Genomic DNA, 7,904 nt, shown 5'->3' on the forward strand with positions numbered 1-7,904 from the left:
GCTTGGGAGGAGCCCCTGGCTCCTTTCTTTTACCAGTTCCGCCTATGTGAAGGTAAGTCAAAGGTCCTGCTCGACCATAGTTGGCTTTGCTTGGAAGCATGGAGGAAATGATTTCTCTTTGTTGACCCTCCTCTTTGTAGACTAGACACTGGTTCAAGTGCATCTGTTGGGGTCTCCTTGGCCTCCTTGATCAAGAGGTCAGATGACCCACCACCATTACAGGACATTTTGTGAGATGCTCATAGTCCCTGGGAACTTTAAATATTTTTTATTTTATGTGTATGAGTGTACTGCCTGCATGTGTGTAAGTGAACCCATGTCATGCAATGCCTGCAGAGGTCAGAAGAGGTTGTTAGATTCCCCTGGAACTGGACTAACCATAACTTTTAAAAGTAGTTTCTGCTTCTCTTAAAAATTCTTTTCACTTCTCATAAAAATTCTCAGTTTGTGCCGGGTGTAGTGGCACACACCTTTAATCCCAGCACTCGGGAGGCAGAGGCAGGCATATCTCTGTGAGTTTGAGGCCAGCCTGGTCTCCATGGTGAATTCAGGACAGCTGGGGCTACAGGGAGACCCTGTCTCAAAAAGGTTAAAAAAAAAATTCTCAGTTTGCTTCTCTTAAAAATTCTCAGATGCCGAATCTGCCGCTCAAGCATGAATTGGTCTGAGCTCACTGGAGCCTCCTATGGGTAAGAGCTCAGAGTTCCGTAGTTCCCTCTGCTTCTTACTGTTCCCTCCTTGAGTGTCTTGCTTGGCCTCTGTAGGCATGCGTTTGAGACCTCTGTTCTTCACTGACCTACCTCCTTCCCACAGTTTTCTCCCTTGCCCACTTTCCTTTTCAGACTACTGGTTCACCTCGCCAACGGTCCTTTCATGACTGAATGCCCGTTCTTCTTCCCTTCCTTTGACCCTGAAATAGCCCTGCTCATACATACACTTTGCTTGACTGTTTGGATGTAGATTTAGAAGTAATACCTACATGTAAATTGATTTTTCTTTGAGAGATTGGAAGGCAATAGACATATTTGTCCGTATCTTCTGGGGACTTGGCTTGTGATCTTGGGTAAATTAATGCCCCAATATCTGCATTTTCTTTTCTGTTATTAGAAGTACAACCCACAGGGAAGTATGAGGATAAATGAATTCATAATTGAGATAAAGCTTGAAAAATGACACCAGAGGTTCAGTAATAATGATAATCACAGTAGTAGCAGCTGAATTTATTAAAGGTAGATGATATGTAACTACATATGTAACAGTTGCTATAATGACATTCTTGTCCCTAAAAATACATCACATGAAATTGTGTAACTATGGGCCTTTCCCATGTAACCATGGGAAAGATGGATTAGGTGCATGTCACTCAAATACATTATCAGTGATACATAAAAATAAAGGCATATAAACTTAATAAAACTGGTAACAAGTCATACATATTAAGTGATTAAGAAATATATAAATATTACAATGACTAAGGTACTTAGCTTGGAAAAGGCCTGAAGTTTGCTTGTGGAAGCTGGTGGTGGAAATGTTGCCATTTATGAGTTATGAAGAGGTAGAGGTGACATTTTCTGAAGTTTGATGAACACATGGGGCCCATAGCACACGAAATATACTGAGGCAGCTGGCAGATGCATGTATCATGCACTTCATATGTAGTCCTATGCAGCTTGATTGAGCTGGGTGCCGTTTTCCGCATTCACCTGTAGTAGTTGAGTGGATGGAGATTTGACAGTGTGGAAGACACAGATGAAGCTTTAAGCGGAGGATCTGAGACTCATGGTTCACAGATGAGATCCTTCTCAGTCCTGATCTTTTATTTAGTACTAAAATAATGAGTGAGTTAAGCTCACAGGAAATATTGTGCCAAGAACACGTAAGACACAATAACAAGTTACATACAATAACAAGTTAAGGAATACAATGTATAGATGTTATCAGACAAAGCCATCTTGAAACTAAACTTATGTATCAGAAATGTCTGCTTCTTAGAATAGCTTTAGCCCACCAGAGTGTTTTCAGGAACTGAAGAGCACACGTTCCCCCCGAGCTTTGCCTTCTGGGTACACTGCTTGCAGCACAGAGCTCTTTTGTCCTCTCATTGAACATTAACTCTGGAAGTATGCCAATATGCCATCAAGTCGCAAGATGCATTAACTCTTCATGCAGTGGCTTGCTACATTCACCTTATATTTTTCATGGATGAACTGTGTAAGCAAAATACAATTTGCATTAGACTTAAATTGCTCCCAATCATAGCATTTGCATGGTACCAAATTTCCATTTTAAGAAAAAGCCTAGGAGCAGAACTGATTATAATCTCATCTAGTTATCCAAACAACCCATTTAGTCTGATGTTATACTTTCCATCCCACTTGAGGAATCAGAATCACATTTCATTTTGAATCTGATAAGCTGATCTCAACATGAAGTTCCAGATGGCTAGAAGCTCTGGGTGCACAGGAGAGCAGGAGGTAGACTGCATCATGTTATCCTTTGGTTTTCCTGTCCTTCGTGGAGCACTGTCCACACACATGTGTAACCGCCTGGGCTGGGGGCTAAAGCCCATGCTAAACAGTGCTTTCTCTGGAATGGTGGTTTCAGAGTGAAGCTGCATCTTTCACATAAACATCCCATGCTTGTCTGCACCTCATGGTTTGGCTGCTTCCTGGATTTAACCCTTCTTCTTGGAAGCTGGGAAGTTGCTTAGGGCCACAGCCTCGTAGAGGCTATTTTCTGTCTGTGTGGAAAGTGCTGTACAAGACATGGATGTCATTCAACTGGATCAGTATATTAGTTACCTTTCTGTTGTTGCTGTGATAAAATATCATGATCAAGGCAGTTTACAAAAGACAAAGTTTGTTTGGGCTCATGGTTCCAGGGGGATGAGGCCATGAGGAGAGGTATGGCAGCAAGCAACGGGCATGATGGTTGAGCAGGAGGTTGAGTTCACAGTTCAACAGTAAACATGAAGCAGAGAGAGCAAACTACAAGTGGGTGAGGCTACGAACTCTTAAAGCCCTCCTCCAGTGATGGGCTTCCTCCAGCAAGGAGGTATAGTCTTAGAATTCTTGAAATTTGTTTCTTTCACCTCGGCATCCAATATTATTGGACATCGTCGGGTCAACTGTTCTGCCTACTACACAGGGGAAGATTTTTCTGGGGAGTCTGGTTGGGCTGTGCTCAGGACTTCCGGTAATCACATCTTCTGAGTAACTACTGTGTTCAAAGATGCCACTAACCTGCTGTGCTATGACCAGTCCTCCTCTTCCCTCTGGGTAATGGGCTCCAGGTAGCATCAAAGTCTAGTTCTATAACTTTGCATCATTAGAATCATCTCATTTCAGTTCAAACTCAAAGCTGTTTTAAACTTCAAATTCATTTCAAAGTTCTTCCTCCCAACCCTTTGGTGTAGGCTGGCATGGTAAGATAACTGCCTTGCCTGGGTTGAGGAAGGTTATGGTACAGAGTCCCTCAACCACACTTTCCTCACGTTCCTCTGAACCCTCTTTCTGACTCGGACTCACCCAAGTTAAAACTAAATCTAAACCTGTTAAGAATTCCATTCCCCTATCCTTGATATTCTTTTAAGTTATTTCACTCTTGATACCTAACCAAGTTTCTGTTAGTGATTTTCCGCCAAAGAAAATTGCTCACCCTAAAACTTGGCTACAAATCCTCACTGGTCTCTGTCATGTTTGGAGTTTGGTTCAACTTAATGTCCCTATTGCAATCGTTTTGAATAAAGTCTCCTTTGTTTAACTCTGGTGCATTTTTTTTTCTTTGCTAATGGGCTGGTCTGCCCTCCTACCAATGCCCTTCTATAGATACCAAGATAGGAATGATGTATTTATTGGGGAAAGGCCTGTGAGGCAGAGTGGAGAGGGAGCTGGAGAAGGCTGGAAAGCTGTCACTTGTGATCTTCTGAGTAACTGAGGAGAGATGGAGAAAGGAGGGCTGGCCGGAAGTGATGGAGATGGTAGGACCTTTGACAGTGAAGTTCTAAGAGGAGTTCAAGGCCGTTGAGGAGTCAAGGTGTCTGTTGGAGAATGCCCACATTCCCCAAGAATGAGCCTACAATGACTACTCCTACTCCATGTAGTCAGTTATTGGGTGGGTGCAGCTTCGTTATAGTTCTAAGACCCAAGGCCTGGTGGGCTGAAGGCCTAAATTCAGCTCTGAGTCTGGAGGCCCAAGAACAGGAGGGATGATAATCCAAGGCCAAGAGATTGACATCGCCCAGCCTGAACAGAAGGCAACTTCGTCTTTCTTCCACCTTCCTGTTTCAGGTTCTCAACAAATTATATGATTCTCACTTGCATTGGTGAAGGTGGTCATTATTCGGTCTTTGAATCAAATGCTAATCTCTTCTGGATGCACCTCAAAGAAACACCTAAAATTAGTCTTTTATTAGCAGCTATCTGGGTCTCCATTAGCCAGTCAAGTTGACCTAACTAGCCATCACAGGTCAAATGTGACCCTGCCTTGGTTAAGCCAGTCTTCTTGTGTTGCCTGGAGGATGAAGTGGGAGAACTGGTTCTATTGCAGCCGTGCCTTCTTGCACATCTGTTGGGACCTGGATGTTTCTAGTGGCTCCAATGGTTCTCTGAATTTGAAATACGGATTTGGTGGGTTATGGCTATGGTCCATCTAGCATCTTCGCTTAGTCACTTAATGATGCACTGTGTGCTCTCATTGTAGCCACTGTTTATGGGAACCAGAGTTTAGTTTCAAAGGAGAAACATGAGACACAGATGTGGCACCTAAGGGCAGGGATTCAGGGAACAGGACTTTCTGTCTCTGTTCCTTCAGGTAGAGATGATGGCTGAAGTATCAGATGTTCAGAAATCTTGTAGAAGACTGTTGTCAATTTTAGGCCAGTCCATTCTACTCTCTCATAACAAAGACTGTTCTTTACATAGATAGGCACCACTCAGAAGAACTTTCTCCAGCAGTTCAGCCTTAGAGTGCATAAAAATTAACTGGAGATATTGTTAAAAATGCTTATTTCAGCCATTACTCCAGATGTTACAATTCAGTTGGTCTGGGGGAGGTCCAGGAATCAGGAACCAATTCTCTCTCTTCTCTCTTTCTTCTCTCTCTCTCTCTCTCTCTCTCTCTCTCTCATCTCTCTCTCTCTCTCTCTCTCTCTCTCTCTCTCTCTCTCTCTCTCTCTCTCAATGGAATCTCATACGTGGCTCTGGGTGGCCTGGAACTCACAGAGCTCCACCAGCCTCTGTTTCCTGAGTGCTGGGATAAAGGCGTGCACCACCACTCCCAGCAGGACCTGCATTTTTAGATGAATTCTGCTGTAGTTTGTTGCTTTGGGAATCAATTTATAGTCTCTATTTAACAATCTATCCCCCAGGCCGTAGTCTCAGGCCCAGTGAGAATACTGGGGTGCTGGGGGTACTGACCCTCACTTAAGGAATCCTTTTCAACATTATCACACAATGGACAAAAATTCATGTCCCACAAAACACAGGGTTCTGAAGAAAATAAGAACGGAAGAGAACAGAGAACTATCATAAAATATGAAGCTTAAAAGGAGTGATTTGATATGAAGATGGATTGTGGTTTTGAGAATGACAAGAACCTCTCAGAATAGGAGACACTGGGAGGAAAGATTGGGAGAGAATTTGGTGAGGAGGGAAAAACAGAACCTGAAAGAATGGAAATTACATTAAAATAAAAACACAGCCGAGCTTTCTTCTCCAAATGCAAACAAATGATCAGAAGAAAGGTGTGCTCTGAGGCTGTGAAAACCCAGCCGCCACAGAACAAAACTGCTAGAAGAGTGGAGGCGCTCATCCATGGCGAGGTGTCCCCTAGTGCTAATGATGTTGGAGACAGAATCAACAAGAGACAGGTAAGTAAAGAACAGGTTGGTGAATGGGCTCCATCAAGTGGAACAATCACATAAAACAGCCCATTTAAGAGTGCCAATGAAAGCAAGTGGCACGATAATTCACTCCACATGAAAACATACAAATGAACAATTAGGCACACACTGGTGATACTGTCTTGGGAATGTCACAGGCACATTCTACAAAGGTGGTAGAAAGTTTGCTCAGATGGTAGGATCAGGTGAATTTTACTGATCCCCTTTGCAAGACATTACGTACATATGTAGATGTGTGTGAGTGTGTGTGTGTGTGTGTGTGTGTGTGTGTGTGTGTATGCATGTGCATGTGACCAGAGGTCAGAGGAGGGCATCAGGCATTCTCCTGTGTCACTCTCCACCTTATTCTTTTGAGACAGGGAATCTCACTAAACCTGGAGCTCCTGTTTTTTTTTTTTTTAAGCTAGACTGTCAGCCAGCAAGCCCCAGCCATCCTCCTGCCCCTGTCCCCTCTGTGCAGGGGTTGCAGAAGTATGCAACCAACTACAGCCAGCTTTTAGGTAAATGCTCTCATCTGAACTCTGGTTTTCATTCATGTTCAGCAAATATTCTTAACTGCTGAGCCATGGAAAAGGCTTAAAAAAATTTTTTTTGGTCTTTTTGAGACTGGGTCTCCCTGTAGCCCCAGCTGTCCTGGAACTCACGATGTAGACCAGGCTGGCCTTGAACTCACAGAGATCTGCCTGCCTCTGCCTCCCGAGTGCTGGGAATAAAGGCGTGCGCCACCACACCTGGCAAATTTTTTTTTAATTATTGATTTTTTCCACAACCTATATACTACTAAATTTGAAAACCTAAAAGAAATGGACAGATATCTAAAAGCATGGGAACCACTAAAACTAAACCAAGAAGAGATAAACAGCTTAAACAGGCCCATAACACATAAGGAAATTGAAACAGTAATACAAAATGCCAGACACAAAAAGCCCAGGACCAGATGGATTTACAGCAGAATTCTACCAGACATTTAAAGAAGATCTACATCCAACGTCTGATTCTTCACATTAAAAGGAAAAAAATCCATTCTTAATATTTTTTGCCTTTTAAGAAAGCTGTCCTCCTCCACACTATAGACCATTATTATTTTTATTTACGATGCTCTAATTCATTAGCTTATATATGTTGTCAATGGGAGAGAAATACCCAAAAAAGAAAACTATAAGCTGAGCGTGGTGGCACACGCCTTTAATCCTAGCACTTGGGAGGCAGAGGCAGGCAGATCTCTGGATCTCTGTGAGCTCAAGGCCAGCCTGGTCTACATGGTGAGTTCCAGGATAGCCAGAGCTACACAGTGAGGCCCTGTCTCAAAAAAAGTAGGAAAGAACAAGAATAAACATAAACATAAAAAATTACTTGCTTCATTGAAACCAACAATCCTTCAAATAAACCACTAGGGGGCAGTGCTGCTGCCAGCTTGCTTGTCCCCAACTCTTTGAACAGTGAAATTAATAGACTATAATGCACTGCATGGTGTTCTCAAGGAAATCCTGTTTATTTAAACACATCTGTGTGTGTGTGTTCTCAAGCATGCATGCACGCAGGCGTGTACATGTAAAGAATGATGCTGTTTCTTTTGCCAGCCTCTCAGGGCAACTTTATCATGATGTCCCTAGGGTAACATATTCCAGTTTATTTCTTTTGATAATTTCTTTAGGGCACACAACAAATACTTTATAGATTGTACTTTCTTATGATTAAATTAGAAAATCGGATGAGAAAAGAAATCCCTAAAAACAAATCCGTGTTGCTGGGTGTGATTGGTACATGCCTGTAATGCACTTAAGAGGCAGAGTCAGGGAATTAGCCCAAATTCAAGGATAGCCTAGGTTACATGGTGAGTTCCAGGCTAGACTGGCTAGAGAGAGAAAGATGCAGAAACAAGATAAAACAAAATATCCCTGACAACCTAGCTTCTTCCAAGTTGTCTTTTCTTCCTATTACTGATCCTTCTCCCCAAAAGGAAGGAGACACATGTTTTCAAAATAGCCTTAAACTACTGTAA

General features: G+C 42.6%; 1 protein-coding gene across 4 annotated transcripts in view; it reads left to right on the forward strand.

Moving 5' to 3' along the window:
* Rap1gap2 (RAP1 GTPase activating protein 2) overlaps window positions 1–7,904 on the forward strand; it is a 251,257-nt gene that overhangs the window by 225,876 nt on the left and 17,477 nt on the right. The window contains exon 24 of one of the 4 annotated variants that reach the window (XM_029561471.1): window positions 633–1,037. The exons of 2 other annotated variants lie outside the window; for them this stretch is intronic. The gene's annotated coding sequence lies outside the window, so the exon portion shown is untranslated. Of the gene's footprint in view, window positions 1–632; window positions 1,038–7,904 lie in introns of those variants that run through there. One more of the 4 variants, XM_029561468.1, reaches the window with a different exon arrangement.

Source organism: Nannospalax galili, unplaced genomic scaffold (assembly GCF_000622305.1).
Source record: "Nannospalax galili isolate Female #2095 unplaced genomic scaffold, S.galili_v1.0 scaffold212, whole genome shotgun sequence".
In the NCBI taxonomy this organism is placed as follows: domain Eukaryota; kingdom Metazoa; phylum Chordata; class Mammalia; order Rodentia; family Spalacidae; genus Nannospalax; species Nannospalax galili.